This window comes from Salvelinus fontinalis, chromosome 6 (assembly GCF_029448725.1).
Source record: "Salvelinus fontinalis isolate EN_2023a chromosome 6, ASM2944872v1, whole genome shotgun sequence".
NCBI classification, from domain to species: domain Eukaryota; kingdom Metazoa; phylum Chordata; class Actinopteri; order Salmoniformes; family Salmonidae; genus Salvelinus; species Salvelinus fontinalis.
This window is the reverse complement of record NC_074670.1, coordinates 46,426,843-46,443,870: the sequence shown is the minus strand read 5'-3', so window position 1 is coordinate 46,443,870 and position 17,028 is coordinate 46,426,843. Positions and strand designations below refer to the sequence as shown.

At 46.0% G+C, this 17,028-nt stretch overlaps 1 long non-coding RNA gene across 4 annotated transcripts; it reads left to right on the top strand.

Moving 5' to 3' along the window:
- Positions 1 to 10: 10 nt before the first annotated feature.
- On the top strand, positions 11 to 16,278 carry LOC129857910 (uncharacterized). 4 transcript variants are annotated; one of them, XR_008759967.1, is made up of 7 exons: positions 11 to 164; positions 401 to 430; positions 2,972 to 3,030; positions 14,638 to 14,749; positions 14,917 to 14,994; positions 15,111 to 15,161; positions 15,315 to 16,278. It is a non-coding gene; the product is annotated as an uncharacterized LOC129857910 (long non-coding RNA). The 4 variants fall into 4 exon arrangements; XR_008759966.1 differs by lacking the exon at positions 2,972 to 3,030 and having other exon boundaries at positions 333 to 430; XR_008759965.1 differs by lacking the exon at positions 2,972 to 3,030 and having other exon boundaries at positions 14 to 164.
- The last annotated feature ends 750 nt before the right edge of the window (positions 16,279 to 17,028 follow it).

The following is a 17,028-nucleotide window of genomic DNA, read 5'->3' as shown; positions in this document are numbered from 1 at the left end:
GTTCATGCATGCCTGGCACGTCAGTGGAACAATGAATGGGCTGAGAGGGGTGTGCACTGTCAGGCAGCAGTACACCAGTGAAATGAGAAGCACTATCTCCCTAGCAGCACATTTCCACTGAGTGAGAGAGAGAGAGAATAAGGGACGGAGAAATAAGGAGAAAGGTGTGTATCCTCTTGTCCCCTCGGTTTTGCAATAATCTGTCATTTTCTTCTGATTTCTGCATGTGTTCTGAGGTCTACATGTACCCTCCTCTCTCTTTCTCCCTCTCATTTTCATTCTCACTCTGTCCGTTTCTCTCCACCTCTCACTCTTTGGGATGAAACGCTTAGCTGTATTTATTGCTGTGAGCTATTGAAATTCTAGACCAAATTGTCTTTATCTCCTCATACATATCCAGGTAGCGCCATAGAACGAGGCAGGTGAAAAGGTAAGCTTACCGTGTGTGTGTGTGAGAGGTTAAGTAATTTGAAAACAATACCAACGGTGGTTAAAATGTGATCCAAATTCAAGCTCTTAAGGTACATTATCCCTGCCTATATGTATGGGGGTAGAATATCACTAAGTTTGCATTGTGTGACACATTTGTTCTATATCTTCCTGAACTCGATCCTTTGTTAATCGGTGCTGAGATACTCATTGTGCCAGCAGGCATTAGGCTATGCATTTGAATGCATGGGTTGTGTAAAACTAGACCCATCCATTAGATAACAAGTGCTTGTAAAATGCTTGGTCAGTGAATCACTATAGGGTCAACACAGCAGCAGGGAGTGTGCTTAGCCAGTGAAGGGCAAAGAGGATATCTTCTGTATGGTAAACCTGAAATGAGCAAGATGGTGGGGAAGCATGATGGAAGGAACTGATTCAGGCTCAGCTGAGATGTGCTTGGCTGAGCTGTGACAATGCCAGGGAGAGTGAGGCAGCACTGGCACCTGTTTCAGGATTAGTAGAGGGTAGAGACAGTGGATATGGCTGAGTGTGGTAGAGCTGATGGCCAGTAATTGTGTACTGTATAGGACACGTCTTTGGAATCAGTGTGTTATTCAGTGTGACGTTGTGTGATTATTATATTATTGTCGTCTCAGGTTCACCTGTATCTTTCTTGGCTTCATCTATTTTGTGTGTGCGTATGACAGTGGAGGATTGTCAGAGGAGGAAGGGGAGAACCATCTGCCTTAGTGAAGTTCATTAAAATAGTGAAACACTAAAAATGTATCCTTTTTGATAAAACTATACTAGATATGTTCAGATCACCAAATAATTGATTAAAACACATTGTTTTGCAATGAAGGTCTACAGTAGCCTCAACAGCACTCTGTATGGTAGCACCATGGTGTTGGCGGAGGACAGATAGTTTCCATCCTCCTCTGCGTACATAGGTAGTTTTCGTCCTCTGGGTACATTGACTTCAATACAAAACCTAGGAGGCTCATGTTTCTCCCCCCCCCCTTTCATAGACTTACAGTAATAATGACAATTTCCGGAGGACGTCCTCCAACCTATCAGAGCACGTGCAGCATGAACTGACATGTTGTCCACCCAAACAAAGGATCAGAGAATGAATATAGTACTGAAAACATACACTACAGCTAGCTAGCACTGCAGTGCATTAAATGTGGTGAGTAGTTCACCCAGCTCACCCAACAGAGAGGGATGCTATGTTAGTGTAGTATCTTTGGATGCTTCTTAGATTGATGACACCGGACATGTAAGTACGTTTTAGTATTTATTTGTAACTTAGAAAAACATTACCGGAATGTACCAGGCGTAAGATACCTGAGGCTTTTCCGAGCATGGTTATATGGCAGACATTTAAAAATCTACGGATAGCGGAAAGCAAACCCTGTTTTGAGTCAATACTGCCATCATGGTAAACATACTTAACATAAATATACCAGGTTACTACTGTAGATTCCCCCTTTAAGGCTAATACGTTGCTGCTACTCTCTGTTTATCATATCTGCATAGTCACTTTAACTATACATTCATGTACATACTACCTCAATTGGGCCGACCAACCAGTGCTCCCGCACATTGGCTAACCGGGCTATCTGCAATGTGTCCCGCAACCCACCACCCGCCAACCCCTCTTTTACGCTACCGCTACTCTCTGTTCATCATATATGCATAGTCATGTTAACCATATCTACATGTACATACTACCTCAATCAGCCTGACTAACCGGTGTCTGCATGTAGCCTCTCTACTCTATATAGCCTGTCTTTTTACTGTTGCTTAATTTCTTTACTAACCTATTGTTCACCTAATACATGTTTTGCACTATTGGTTAGAGCCTAGAATTGCATTGCACTGTAAGGTCTACACCTGTTGTATTCGGCGCACATGACAAATAAACTTTGATTTAATTTAATAACCCAACTTAATTCCTTTTTGAGCTAGGCTGCCAAACATTTATGATTTTTTCATAATCACGCCATTTTCTTTCTTTTTTTTCGGGACATCTACGAAGATAATCTCCCTTAGGATCTGAAATAGTCCGGCGGACATCTCTCTAATAGAGCGTCTCAAAGGTGATGTAGCTGGTGCCACCAGCACTTCACCACCTGATGGTGAAACAAAGTCCTTTTGTGGAGACTTTACAGGTGGTCGTCCCGGACTGGTGGTCTCAGGAATTTGAGCTTTGTTGGTCTCAGGTTGTTTGTCCAACTGCAACTCTGGGGAACATTCCAATGTCCTGTCCTGCTTGTTTAAGCATTGATCCAAGTCCACAGATCAAACTGGAATTCGAGCTCAGATCTGATCCACGTGTCTCCTTAGTCTGTCCAATTCCAATGATCACAGTATATGACACTGGTCCTGAGCAATCATCAATTGTAGCTGGAATCCATTTGAGACTAAATCCATAGTTTAATGTGTAGACATCATCTGCAGGTGAGAAAGTTTTGAGTTTGGCTCTGTTGTCATGATTCTGTTTTGGATTCCAATGCTTTTGTTGTATTTTCACTTTCAGGTCTGTCTTGATGAGATCCAAGGTTGACCTTAACCTCCTTGACATCAGCATTTCTGCAGGTGACAAGCCAGTTGTAGCTTGAGTAGTCATCCTGTACCTAAACAAGAATATTGACACTTTTGTTTCAATGCCGTTCCTTTCAATCTTCCTCCCCCCCCCCCCCCCCCCCATTCTCATGGATGTAATGGCGCGGTAGGGTGTGACGTCCTGTTACTCTGACAATCTGCACACAGGCTAACCTCATTGTCCACATCCTGGTTTATCTTTGGCCACCAGACGTATGACCTCGCTAGGCCTTTCATTCTCGACGTACCTGAATGCGACTGGTGCAACAACTTCAGTAGTATACCTCGCCCTTGTGTTGGGATAACTACTCTTGAACCCCACAGAATGTACCCATTGTCACGTTCTGACCTTTATTTCCTTTGTTTTGTCTTTATTTAGTATGGTCAGGGCGTGAGTTGGGGTGGGCAGTCTATGTGTGTTTTTCTATGTTGGGGTTTTGAGTCCGGCCTGGTATGGTTCTCAATCAGAGGCAGCTGTCAATCGTTGTCCCTGATTGAGAATCATACTTAGGTAGCCTGGGTTTCACTTTTGGTTTGTGGGTGTTTGTCTTCCGTGTCAGTGTTTGTCGCCACACAGTACTGTTTCGTTTGTTCACTTCGTTTATTGTTTTGTTCCAGTGTTCAGTTTTGTTTATTAAAAAGACATGAACACTTACCACGCTGCACCTTGGTCCGATCCTTCTTCCACCACAGACAATCGTTACACCCATCTCGAACACTCAAGGCCAAGCAGCGAGCGTAGTAGGCCATCCTTCAAGGATAAATTCATGCACTAGAGATAGCGTCACATCTTTTGCCTGATTTGTGCTGTGTTCACCGGTGCTGCATCCAACAAATCGATCATCAAGACTTGGTCATTTTTTCCTTCCTGAGCGAGGATTTCTGGAACGGGCAGCCTACTCAGTGCATCAGCATTCCTATGGTATCTACCTGGCTTGTAGATTATTCTGTACTGGTAGGCCCTGAGTCACACAGACCAATGCTGAACTCTTGGAGAGACCGTTTGTGGTACTGGATTTTGTTCATGGAACAGAGAGATCAGAGGCTTATGGTCGGTCACAAATGCGAAGTGTATAAACACTTGTGGAATCTCTCTATTCCGAATATGACAGCCAGTCCTTTTTGCAAAAGCTCCTTCCTGTCTTTCTGATCATTTGCAGGCCACATCCTTCCTTAACAGTTGATGTAGTGGAGCTAAGAGGGTAGAGAGGTTACGGAGGAAGCGATTATAATAGTTCAGCTCTGTAACGCTTGTCAGAGCTGGAGCTTCCACGACAGCCCTCACTTTAGCTTTGACAGTGTGTAACCACTTGGCATCCACCTTGTGACCCAGGTGAACTGTTGCCCTCCGGTCAGTGGCGGTTCTAGCTGGTATGGCTCCCTGGGCGAACCCCCCCTTCAGCTCCCCCCCAACAAAAAAACGTTCATTTTTATTCAGACATTCGAAACAACACAAATAAATAATTATAACATTTAAAACTATATAAATATACAAATATATACAAAATAAGACTCATAAATATCAAAAAGAAGTAACAAAGACAAATAGAAACAAATTTGTGTTGATTTGGCACTCGAGCATCAATACATTACCTATCAACCAACACTGTCAAAAAGTCAAGACAACCAATTCACCTTGGTGGTGTGCAGACTGGTTTTATATTATTACAAACGATTTCGCACATTCCAGAAAAAAATGCGACAATATGTCCGTGAAACTATATGTTCACAGTATTATGAATGTATTATGGTTTATTTGGTAGTATTTCTTAGTGTGACTGATTTTACTAATTGCATTAGTACCTACCCCCGCCCCCCTCCCCATCTCGTACTTCTGAGTGGGAGACCTTCCCAGGCAGTAGCCTGCCTTGCTCACAAACTAGAATCAAGGCGCCCACTCCGACAAGGTTAATTGACCCACAGTCCCACACGGTGACATGATATCATTGACGTGACAATCAGCGATAGAAAACCAATCGCGCAAATTCAGATTTTTTTTTGTGGAGGCGCCCCGTGCCGCCCCCGGCAAGATGCCGCCCTGGGCGGCTGCCTATGTCGCCTATACCTAAATCCGCCACTGCCTCAGGTTAACGTTGAAAGAAAATCCTCCACTTTGGGCATGGGTTACTGCTCCAGTGACGAAACTCTATTTACAGTCAGCTTGTAGTCGCCGCATAATCTGATTGAACCATCTGGTTTGAGTATGGGAACAACTGGTGCTGCCCAATCAGAGCACTTGACAGGAATAATTATATCCTCTGCTAAGTCTGTCAATTTCCACATCCACTTTAGGCTTCATGTCATATGGAAATGATCTTGGCCTATAGCATTTGGGAGTAGCAACTGCTGCAGTGTCAATGTCTCTGTGGAGATGTGTGATTTCAGCCCAGTTCAATGTATTTCCTCCAACCACCCTCGCCTTAGTAAGCTGGGGCCAGTATCTTCCACTACTGAGAGAGGCAGACTTTAATTTTCCCTTTGATATTCCACTTGAACATCAGCAACTCCAATCACAGTGATCTTCTCCACTGTGTACGTTTTGCGTTTAATGGGGGTGTCTCTCAGTTTAGGCACTTCACCTTTATTCCACTTCTCATTTAACTGGGACCTGTTCATCAATGTGATGCTACATCATGTGTCTATTTCAAACAAACAGTACCTTAAATCCATGTATTCCCATTTCCACAATGAAAGGCGTTTACCTTTTTCATACTGTATTCGCCTCCAGCACACTGTACACTGGACGCTTGCTCTTCGTCTGAGACACCCACTTTCACTTTCTGTTACTTGATTTGAGCCGTAGTTAGAGTATCTCGGTTTTCTTCCGTCCGTTTTCTTTTCTGTAGCACGTTGCTTTTTTTATTGCGGCCCTCCCTCCCAATGTGTCCTATTATCCCACATACATAACACTTTTCATGTTTTGATTTACAGTCAAACGCTGCGTGTTTGCCTTTGCAACGATAACAATCTCTATTGGCTGCTACCCCGAGGCATTCCCTTCTTTGAAACTCAGCGCGCTCAGAGCTGCTCTCTTTTACAGTATGGCACGCAGTCGCGCCCCTTGCCTGCAAATCCAGTGCATTTATATACGCGTACTCCATGTCCTGGGCCAGTTTGAGTGTGTTCTCAAACGTGAGATTGCCCTGATAACAAGCGTGTTTGTATCATGTCATCATTAATCCCACACACCAGCCGATCGTGTAGCATTTGCGATAATGTATTCCCATAGTTACAGTCCAGTGCTAGTTTACTCAACTCAGCCATATATTCCCGCACCGATCCGGTAGATTTTCTCATGCCTGAATCACACTTGAATCGTGGCACTATTTCACTGGGTTTGGGGTTGAAGTAATCTTTTAATAGATCGGCCATATCTATAAATTAATTGTCTCCTGTTGTATCTGGGCTCAACAGGTTTCTCGTCAAACTGTATATCTGTGCACCGGCAACGTTTATGAGTATGGATTTGTGTATAGCGGCATCAGTTATTTTATTAGCGGCAAAGAAATGTTCCTTATTTTTAGGATGAAATGGTGGCAGTGAGCATATTGTTGCCAAAGCCATCTTTTACGATTCTCTCTCCCCTCACAGAGTCATTAATTTGTCCTACCCGTATCCAGAGAATCAATCATTCAGTCTCTTCCACCGCTCACTCGAGTCTCACATCCAGCGTTGCACGCCAGACACTCCGTTGTATTCGTGGCAAACAAATCCAACGCGGTCATCCATAGTCATCCTCATCACCAAATATGCAGTGGTGGAAAGATTACCCAATTGTCATACTTGAGTAAAAGTAAAGATAACTTAATTAATAGAAAATTACTCAATTAAAAGTCACCCAGTAAGATCCTACTTGAGTAAAAGTAAAAAAATATTTGGTATTTAATATACTTAAGTATCAAAAGTAAATGTAATTGCTGAAATATACTTAAGTATCAAATGTAAAAGTATAAATCATTTCACCATATTTGTGTTTTTTAAATTTACGAATAGCCAGGGGCACGCTCCCACATTCAGACATAATTTACAAATGAAGCGTGTTTAGTGAGTCCGCCAGATCAGACGCAGTCGGGATGACCAGGGATGTTCTGTTGATAATTGTGTGAATTAGACACTTTTCCTGTCCTGGTAACCATTCAAAATTTAACGAGTACTTTTGGGTGTTAGGGAAAATGTATGGAGTAAAAAGTACATAATTTTCTTTAGCAATGTAGTTAGGTAAAAGTAAAGTACAGATACCCCCAAAAACGACTTAATTAGTACTTTCAAGTATTTTTACCTTAGTACTTTACACCACTGCAAATATATATTAACTTAGGATGCTTCTTAGATTGATGACACCGGACACGTAAGTACATTTTAGTATTTAATTGTAATTTAGAATAACATTACTGGAATGCACCTTGCTTAAGCTACCTGAGGCATTTCCGAGCACGGTTATATGGCAGCCTTTTTAATTTTTAATTTTTTAAAATTTTTATCCCATTTTCTCCCCAATTTTTCGTGGTGTCCAATCGCTAGTAATTACTACCTTGTCTCTTTGCTACAACTCCCGTACGGGCTCGGGAGAGACGAAGGTCGAAAGCCATGCGTCCTCCGAAGCACAACCCAACCAGCCGTACTGCTTCTTAACACAGCGCGCCTCCAACCCGGAAGCCAGCCGCACCAATGTGTCGGAGGAAACACCGTGTACCTGGCCCCCTTGGCTGGCGCGCACTGCGCCCGGCCCGCCACAGGAGTCGCTGGAGCGCGATGAGACAAGGATATCCCTACCGGCCAAACCCTCCCTACCCCGGACGACGCTATGCCAATTGTGCGTCGCCCCACGGACCTCCCGGTCGCGGCCGGCTGCGACAGAGCCTGGGCGCGAACCCAGAGACTCTGGTGGCGCAGTTAGCACTGCGATGCAGTGCCCTAGACCACTGCGCCACCCGGGAGGCCCATATGGCAGACTTTTTAACGGCTACGGATAGTAGAAAACAACCTTGTATTGAGTCAATACTGCTATCTATTGGTAAACATAATACTTAACATAAATTTACCAGGTTACCACAGTTAGCTAGCTGGCTATGGCTATCCAACACTGGAACTCTTCCAAGTCAAGGTAAGCTTTTGGTTTAATTTATTTATTGCCACCGGGGTCCGCCGGGGGTAACTGCTAAACGACTTACTTACTGCATGATTGATGTAGGTTTACTAACGCTTTAGTTCTAGTAGTTATGTTGACTTTGACGTTAACTAATATGATGACAACTATGTCGGCTGTGTGTAGTGGTTATGATATGAAGGTTTGGCTTGGAAAGTTTTTTTTGCCTTGTCACAGACAGCTGACGTGTTGTGCGCTTAAGACCACAAGCGAAGGGAAAAGGTGAGAGGAAAAGAGCTCGTAGATGCGAGAAGGAATTATACAACCAGCAAAGTGATCATGCTGTTTGTATGTGGCTGCTATTAAAGTGAACTGTGTTTGCGTGTGATATTCTTTCCGCCGATTCTTTTGACAAATGTGTTTTAAACGGAAGCAAAAGGAACGAAACGGGGATAAACATATCTGAATGTGTCCAATATAAACTCTCGTTTGCAATTGTTGGACTAATGATTAGAACCTAGATCAGCTCGATGCAGGCAAGAGTGTATTGAATGTGTCACTGTCTGTCACATTGACTACTAAAGAAATGTCTTAGACCTGTGCACCTACATTGTAAAGCTTCATTCATAGGCTAGGTTGTAGCAACCTCATGATGGGTATTGGGAAAATTGTAGTATCATGTAGTAGCCTAAACCTATCGATGTTACGTTGAGCTGGGTGAATGGACTATAAATGACAGTCATCCAATATGCTGTAATAGAAATAAGGCCATGCTCATAAACAATATATACTAAAGGGCATTGACCGCCACTGGTGTATGTGTTTCCTACCTCTCCTCTCTGATATAATTGTCACTAGCACATATGCTAGTTAGGTGGCTAGGCTTTACTTCGCCCTCCAAATTTCTGCCTGTTTATAGGGTATGAGTTGTCCATGTAATGGGGGGAAAACTGAATAGGGGTTTGGAACCACATGAGTGACAGTCGGAGACAGAACTGTGGGTCTTTCTGCCCATTCTAAGCAAATGGCACCCCATAGGAGATTGGCTGGGGAAAAAATGATCTCAAGGCTGTGTGTAGTGGTTATCATATGAAGGTTTGGCTTGGAAAGTTTTTTTTGCCTTGTCACAGACAGCTGACGTGTTGTGCGCTTAACACCACAAGCCTCTCACATGTGCTTATTTATGTGCCTCTGACATGTGCTTATTTATGGAGGATGGGTGTCCAGTGTTGCTATTGGAAGGTTGTGTGGTTGACTAATGAGTTTGAAAAGACCATATCATTATTTCAATCGTTATGGGATTAGGTCAGCTCACTGCACTAAAGGTATCTGCTCAGTGTTGTGACATCATCTCTGTGTGAAATAGTTATGTCACGTTCCTGACCTGTTTTCTGTTGTTTTGTATGTGTTTAGTTGGTCAGGGCGTGAGTTGGGGTGGGTAGTCTATGTTATGTGTTTTCTATGTTGGGTTAATGTGTTGCCTGGTATGGTTCTCAATTATAAGCAGGTGTTTGACGTTTCCTCTGATTGAGAGCCGTATTAAGGTACGTTGTTCTCACTGTTTGTTTGTGGGTGATTGTTTCCTGTCTCTGTGTTTTGTCTGCACCAGATAGGGCTGTTTCGGTTTGCCACATTTTGTTATTTTGTTATTTGTTAAGTGTTTAGTGTTCACTGTTTATTAGTTTTATTAAACATGTTGAGCACTGGTTACGTTGCGTGTTGGTCCGATCAATGCTACACCCTCTCTTCTCGTGAAGAGAGGGAAGGCTGCCATTACAGAACCACCCACCAACAAAGGACCAAGCAGCGTGGCTACGGGCAGCGACAGCAGCGACAGCAGGAGCAGAGAAAGGAGAAATGGACATGGGAAGACGTTTTGGACGGCAAGGGTTGCTACACATGGGAGGAGATCCTGGCTGGAAGGGATCGCCTCCCATGGGAACAGCTGGAGGCAGTTAGGAGAGCAGAGGCATCCGGAGAGAGGAACCGGAGTTATGAAGGCAGCACGGAAGCGTGGTTGGAAGCCCGTGAAGAAACCCCAAAAATGTCTTTGGGGGGGGGGGGGGGGGGGGCTAAAGGGTAGTGTGGCGAGGGCAGGTAGGAAACCTGAGCCCACTTCCCATGCTTACCGTGGAGAGCGGGAGTACGGGCAGACACCGTGTTATGCGGAAGAGCGCACGGTGTCTCCTGTACGGGTGCATAGCCCGGTGCGGGTTATTCCACCTCCCCGCACTGGGCGGGCTAGAGTGAGCATTGAGCCAAGTACCATGAAGCCGGCTCTACATATCTGGCCTCCAGTACGTCTCCTCGGGCCGGTGTACATGGCACCAGCCTTACGTATGGTGTCCCCGGTTCGCCAACACAGCCCAGTGCCGGTTATTCCACCTCCCCGCACTGGATGGGCTACGGGGAGCATTCAACCAGGTAAGGTTGGGCAGGCTCAGTGCTCAAGGGAGCCAGTACCCTACACGGTCCGGTATATCCGGCGCCACCTTCCCGCCCCAGTCCAGTACCACCAGTGCCTACACCACGCACCAGACTTCCAGTGCGTCTCCAGAGCCTTGTTCCTCCTCCACGCACTCTCCCTGTGGTGCGTGTCTCCAGCCCAGTGCCTCCAGTTCCGGCACCACGCATCAAGCCTCCTGTGCGTCTCCAGAGCCCTGTACGCACTGTTCCTTCTCCCCGCACTCGCCCTGAGGTGCGTGCCCTCAGCCAGGTACGACCAGTGCCGGTACCACGCACCAGGCCTATAGTGCGCTTTGAGAGTCCAGTGTGCCCTGTTCCTGCTCCCCGCACTAGCCTTGAGGTGCGTGTCTCCAGTCCAGTGCCTCCAGTTCCGGCACCACGCACCAGGCCTACTGTGCGCCTCAGCAGGTCAGAGTCGGTCGTCTGCCCAACGCCGCCTGCACTGTTCGTCTGCCCAGCGCCGTCTGAGCCATCCGTCTGCCTAGCGCCGTCTGAGCCATCCGTCTGCCCAGCACCGTCTGAGCCATCCGTCTGCCCAGCGCCGTCTGAGCCATCCGTCTGCCCAGCGCCGTCTGAGCCATCCGTCTGCCCAGCGCCGTCTGAGCCATCCGTCTGCCACGAGCCATTAGAGCCGCCCGTCTGTCCCGAGCCATTAGAGCCGTCCGTCAGTCAGGAGCCGCTAGAGCCGTCCGTCAGTCAGGAGCCGCCAGAGCCGCCAGCCAGTTAGGAGCCGCCAGAGCCGCCAGCCAGTCAGGAGCTGCCCTCCAGTCATGAGCTGCCCTCCAGTCATGAGCTGCCCTCCAGTCATGAGCTGCCCTCCAGTCATGAGCTGCCCTACAGTCATGAGCTGCCCTCCAGTCATGAGCTGTCCTCCAGTCATGAGCTGCCCTCCAGTCATGAGCTGCCCTCCAGTCATGAGCTGCCCTCCAGTCATGAGCTGCCCTCCAGTCATGAGCTGCCCTACAGTCATGAGCTGCCCCTCAGTCCGGAGCTGCCACTCAGTCCGGAGCTGCCACCCAGTCCGGAGCTGCCACCCAGTCCGGAGCTGTCACCCAGTCCGCAGCTGCCACTCAGTCTGGAGCTGCCAGTAGTCCAGAGTTGTCCCTCTGTCCTAAGCTACCTCTCTGTCCGGAGCGATCTCTCTGTCCGGAGCTGCCACCCAGTCCGGAGCTGCCACCCAGTCCGGAGCTGTCACCCAGTCCGCAGCTGCCACTCAGTCCGGAGCTGCCACTCAGTCCGGAGCTGCCACTCAGTCTGGAGCTGCCAGTAGTCCAGAGTTGTCCCTCTGTCCTAAGCTACCTCTCTGTCCGGAGCGATCTCTCTGTCCTGAGCTACCTTTCTGTCCTGAGCTACCTCTCTGTCCTGAGCTACCTCTCTGTCCTGAGCTACCTCTGTGTCCTGAGCTACCTCTGTGTCCTGAGCTACCTCTGTGTCCTGAGCTACCTCTCTGTCCTGAGTTGTCTCCTCTATTTAGGAGGGGCGTTGGTGAAGGTTCCTGGACCATGGTCGGGGGCGAGGGTCGCCACTCAAGGGACGCTAAGGAAGGGGACAAAGACAGTGATGGAGTGGTGTCCTCGTCCACCGCCTGAGCCGCCACCGCAGACAGATGCCCACCCAGACCCTCCCCTTGAGTTTTAGGGGTGCGCCCGGAGTTCGCACCTTGAGGGGGGGGGGGTTCTGTCACGTTCCTGACCTGTTTTCTGTTGTTTTGTAGGTGTTTAGTTGGTCAGGGCGTGAGTTGGGGTGGGTAGTCTATGTTATGTGTTTTCTATGTTGGGTTAATGTGTTGCCTGGTATGGTTCTAAATTAGAGGCAGGTGTTTGACGTTTCCTCTGATTGAGAGCCATATTAAGGTAGGTTGTTCTCACTGTTTGTTTGTGGGTGATTGTTTCCTGTCTCTGTGTTTTGTCTGCACCAGATAGGGCTGTTTCGGTTTGTCACATTTTGTTATTTTGTTATTTGTTAAGTGTTTAGTGTTCACTGTTTATTAGTTTTATTAAACATGTTGGACTGGCTACGTTGCGTGTTGGTCCGATCAATGCTACACCCTCTCTTCTCGTGAAGAGAGGGAAGGCTGCCGTTACAAGTTAGCAGCATGTTAATGATGTCATCAGTTAGAACAGCAGGTGGTGACATACTCTACAGCCGTTCCAGATTGAGGGAACAGTCTTCGGAACTATGAATGTATTCTCTCTTTCTCAGTCTCTCTCTCTCTCTCTCTCTGGATTTCTCTCTCTGTCTTGCTCATCACACAGAGCCTCTCATCACATTCTACTCTCAGTGAGAAAGTTAATTACATATGAAGACCCTACATTTTAAGCCTGCAAAACTCGGTCACCAAGCCAAATTAGGGGTTGGCCTGTTACTGGGAGACTAATACATTACATAACACACCAGTTCACATCATAACTCACCCAGGGATGATTAATCCTCATTTCTACCGCTTTTTAACCCTATTCTGTGAGAGCTACCCTTTCTTCCCGTCTCTAAATCATTATGATGGAGGGATGAAACAAGGATAGTTAAAGGGGTAGAAAAAGAGAGAGTTGCAGCTAGCGTGATTTTTCCTACCATTGCAAAAGACTGTGTAAGGGGACATTCCTCTTGCTGTGTGTGTGTGTATGTGTGTTCGTGCTTATGTGAGTTATGATATGTGTGTATGTGGCCTGCCATATATGTGTGTGTGTGTGCGTGTGTCCATGATTTTGTGTGAGGGTAATAAACACATCTAAGCTTCCTATTCGGATGTGTCACCTTGGCTGTCGTTGAGTCAGTCATGTGGACTAATCGATGGGAAGTGTTTCCTCTGAGCCACAGGGTGTTCCACTGGGGCAACTCACACATGAGACACTCCAGTCTACAGACCCTTATTCTACAGGCCCTTGTTTATAATAGCACTTCTATAACACCACAGGGAGCAAATTATTCCCTAATAGAGAGATAGGCCCTGGAATGGCGGGATAAGGAGGAGAGGAGAGGGAGAGTCCAGTCAGCCAGGCCTCAAATCAACCACATCTATGTCATTTCCCTCAGACAGACTGACAGACTACCACAGAACACTCAGTCCTGGTGAGGGAGAGATTGCATGTACTGTACATACAATATGATGTATGCTGTTAATATACCTTGTTCCTCTTTTGGGGGACATTTAAATTCAGGTCTATTAAACAACCTAGAGTCGATGTCTAATTAGCATAATACAAAAATTCCCACAAAGTTGAAGCTAGACGCATCGGATGCGTCTCAATCCACCGCATCCGCCGATGTCGCACTTCTGCATCTGAGGTGAAAGGTGACAGAGCTAGAGCGGTGTTTATCTCCTAAAATCGTCTGTAGCGCCCGAATGGTTTGGCTTTTATGACCCCTCTAAGGAAAGTTGAGACTCTCACGAACACGATGGTGTTCGCCGTTTTGCTCTACGACCCTTGGGACTCGTCTGAAGTAGGTACAGCCGATTTGCCATTTGATGTCTGTAGCGTCCGAACAGTTTGGGCTACACACTAATATGACCCCTCTGTGGAAAGGTGTGACTCTCTCGAACATGTGCACGTGGGTTTCTCTTGGACGCCCACAGGCCTCACAAGACTCGCCTGAAGGTTCCGCGGTACCAGTTGAAAAAAATGAATGGAAGTACTGTACATATGGAGACTGTTTAGTGCCAAAAATAAGGGGTTAAATACATAGAAAAAAAGAGAAAACATTTCCTCAACTTTCTTATATCTCGCAGATATAGGACAGACATTTCAGAACAAGCTTCCTTTAGAGTTTTTTGAGGGGGATTATCTGTTGTTCTATGTAGTGAATATTTTATTCCATGTATTTGTATTGGCTAATAGCAGTAGGGACAAATCTAATTTTTCATAAAATAATTTTGGTATATAGTTTTTTATTCTTCAATGGGGCCAATCACTTGTCACCCTAACAAGCAATCAGATCCAAATAAATAAGGTGCAAAGGAGTAATGCTCTCCCTTGGTCAGTGTCGCCACCAACTGGACTTTGACGATCACTGCATGAACTAATGAGCTACTCTTCTCTTATCCTCCTCAGATTGACAAAGAGAGTGTGATCATTTGTGTACAGCTGCAACCTCAACCCCAGCTTTGTCGTAACTGTGAACCTCAGTAAAGACAGCCCAACCATGGATCAGAAAATCAATGAAGTGAGTCCCATCTGTAGCATCTTAGCTAGTGGTGACAAAACAGCAGTACAAGCACAAACTATCCAGGATTTGAACATACCATCCCAAATCCCCAATCCCGAACAACCATTGCCCCTGCTGTCTGGTGTAACTGTGATTGGCACAATCTCTCTGTGTTTTGTGTCTAGTGCCCCACCACCACCTCCCCCCAGAAACAGATGAAGAGCAGGTCCAAATCCACCGATGAGATCCAGCACACCAAGAGGGTGAGCAGCCACCTCGCTGTGCCTTACATGACCTCTATTCACTTCTTCATCATTCTGTACTTCCTCCTGTGACTCATCTCGAGCCTAATCTCTCCATTCCAAATTTCTCCTCACAGCTTTCATCACAGAAATCCCTTCCCGGTGGGCCGGACCTGGACAAAGTCAAGGTGTGTGTTTGTGCGTGTGCATGTGTGCGTGCTTTGGACTCCTTATTTCCACTAACGGGATTATCAGAATTAATAGTAACTAATACACAGTTCATTTTGTGTGTGTAAATTGCTTTTCACTGCGATGTGACAAACTGTGTTTGCACATTTCAGGAGGGCCCAGAAGGTTCTGAGACGCCCTCGTCCTCCACAGAGGAGCTGAAGTGATGACGACTAGGGTCCCTAAGGGAAATAAGGCCATCTGCTCATTAAACATGAACACATACTGTACACACACATAGACTCACATACACACACACACACAGTCACATACCTACACACACTTATACGTTTGTTTAAATGCAAACACTGAATTGATAAACTGAGTTGGTGGAAAGGCATGTGATCAGTTAGAGAGAAACACACACGCACACACCAACAAGATCTCACGATTTGACCAATTTGACTTCAGATTCTGACGTTTATCCACATTTCTCCAAGTGTAACGTGTAGACGTTGCGCCAAACGTCAAATCTCTAAGTGTTTTTGACACCATGTGTTGACTCCTGTTCAGAATTGTTCAGTTTCTCCAAACATCAGATTGAAGATAAGTGTTAACGTTTTGGATAGGGTTAAAATATTAAGGTTAGACATTAATTCTGAATGGTTAAGTTAAGGGTTATGGTTTGGGATAGGGTTAAAACAAAACATGTAAAATGTGTTTCTACCACTGGGAGATAACATGTGGCATTCGGATTCAGAGTCATGGGATTATGTCGATTATGTCCGCACCGCCGTAGCAAAACCCAAGCCTACTTGTTAGTAATAGTGCTTAATTTTGAAGTCAATCTGGAGCGATCTGCCCACACACACACACACACACACACACACACACACACACACACACACACACACACACACACACACACACACACACACACACACACACAGAGACAGACAGACAGACAGACAGACAGACAGACAGACAGACAGACAGACAGACAGACAGACAGACAGACAACAAGGAGAGCACAAGAAATGGGCACATGTGATGATGCTGTATCATTGTACTGTGAGTTATCTGTACATACCAAACTGAATGTGCATTCTTCACAATAAAGCAGTGCTGTTGAGTGGACCCATCTCTACATTTTCTCTTAGAATTTGTCAAAATGCTGAGAATATATAGGAACTGGGACATGGACATTTCTGAGGGAGAATATGTGGTAGTCAACATCATGGTTTATGAGGAGGGAAGGAAAGTTCAAAAGGGGACAATGTAATTCATCAATGTGTGTGTGTGGTACAGCATATATATATATATATATATATATATATTTTTTTTTTTTGTTGTTGTTGTATTTTACCACCTTTTTCTCCCCAATATAGTGATATCAGTTGCAATCTTGTCTCATTGCTGCAACTCCACAATGGGCTCAGGAGAGGAAAAGGTCGAGTCCTGAGTCCTAAGAAACATGACCTGCCAAACCACGCTTCTTAACACCTACCCACCTAACCCGGAAGTCAGCTCCACCAATGTGTCGGAGGAAACACTGTTCAACTGACGACCAAAGTCAGCCTTCAGGCCATCGGCCCGCCACAAGGAGTTGCTACAGCGCGATGAGCCAAGTAAAGCACCGCAGCCAAACCCTCCCCTAACGCAGATGGCGCAGGGCCTATTGTGCACGGCCAGTTGTAACAGCCAGTTGTGACACCGCCTGGGATCAAACCCAGGTCTGTAGTGACACCTCAGCACTGTGGTGCAGTGCCTTAGACCGCTGCGCCATTCGGAAGGCCTGGTACAGCATATTTCACTGTTAGCTTGGTTTTGTTTTTAGTGTTACACTGTCATGTTTCAAGGCAACAGTATTTTTGCTGGCATACATTA